We start from the raw sequence: 1,692 nt of genomic DNA, 5'->3' as shown, positions 1-1,692 counted from the left end.
ACACACCTCTAAAAATCTAAATCACGCGCAGAAATTAGTCTGGATTCTTAAAGCTGCAGAGAGCTGAAAACTGAAGAGCCATACTTCAAATACAGACACTTTAAATTAAAACAAAAATCAAACTTTAGGTCTTTTATTAGGAATGTGAAACATTCTTAAATACCAAGATTAAAAACCAATTCTCTTGTACTTGAAGTTTGCTTTAATTATTCTATTTGTCATCAATAAAGATAATAATAGTTGCTGATGTCATTAAGACTGGCGACGTACAGTGAAGGATCTTTTTATTTCCTTGAATGCCAAAAGAACCACTTAACTTTTAACTAACAGTGCTATTAAAGGAGCACTGAAAACATAAAATGTGGACTTCAACGTTTTAAAATCGCAAAAAAGTTAGCCAATAATTCAGTCCAGCATTGAAGTCAAAATTTGAACATAAAAAAAAGATCAACTGTACAGAGAATAAGGCAGACACCACTGAAAACTTTAAGACTGTGGAAAGGAAATGGAATGAGACGCATCTAAGAGCTTTAACTTTATCGAAACGTGAATCTGCTGCGCGTTTGGTTTCTCTGTCAACAGTTACAGTACCTGAAAAAGTCAAGCTTGCGAGTGTGGTTTGAAGTCGGAAATATCGGGTAAAAGGTCAACCTTCAAAAAGGAATGTGTGGGCAATAAAAAAAACATAGATGTCAGCTGTATTCACCTGCCAACAGACGCCGTCGGCACACTGCATGGAACTGCTACTACTCATTTCAAACAGACTGATTGGCATTTATGAAATGAACTGAGGCAAAAGGCATTTCACTCACTTATCAAATTCAAATCATGTTCATTAATCCAAACAGAGGGAAAAAAAACAACTATATAAACAAAAAGTCATAATCAACTTGTCGTTTTAAAACGTTACAATGAAAATGATATATTTCTAGATTTTGACTGTCATAGCAAAATATCTAAATGGTAAAATCCGACTAGTTTTCTAGAAAGACAATCAAGTATCAGAGTAATTGTGATTGAGGGGAAACAAAACTGTGACACGAACTTAAAAACAGTAAAAAGAAAAAAAAAAAGAATATACATATGTTTAATCATCCAGCAATAGAGATTAATTAAAAAAAAAAGTCCATTAGAACAAAAACTTAAACCACTTAAATGCATTGATAAATATGTTCACGTCTTCGTATATAAAAATGAAGGGGGTCAGACACATTCAAACAATTGTTCAACAACACGGACATTTAAGAACAAAAAAAACCCAACATAAAATCTGATGAAGCGTTCGTTCGTCCCTGACGAGCTGCGGCGATCCGTACGGGGCGCACGGATCGCCGCAGCGCCCCCCCTTCTTCGCCACTTCTCTGATCCCTACTGAGAGGACAGAAAATAAAAAAAAAAAGAAAGGAAAAAGCAGCAGAAAATTACAGAAACTTGTGCAAAAGTGCTTCCTGCATCCTATGACTGCCACTGAATTCTCAACGGCGTGGCTTCCTCCTCTGCAGGCGAAAAACACCAACAAAAAAACAAAAACGTGATCTTGTTCTCTGTACGGAAAACGCTCACCTCGCAGGCTACAGTACAGAACGTTCAGTGTTATCACTTCTGCATGATTTATAGGTGGGACGTGGACGACTGCTAGAAGACTAATCGGGAAATTTTAAGACCCACCACCCCCCCAACCCCCACCCCCCC

The sequence above is a fragment of the Kryptolebias marmoratus genome, linkage group LG14, assembly GCF_001649575.2.
Source record: "Kryptolebias marmoratus isolate JLee-2015 linkage group LG14, ASM164957v2, whole genome shotgun sequence".
NCBI lineage: Eukaryota > Metazoa > Chordata > Actinopteri > Cyprinodontiformes > Rivulidae > Kryptolebias > Kryptolebias marmoratus.
Note: the sequence above shows the minus strand (reverse complement) of the source record.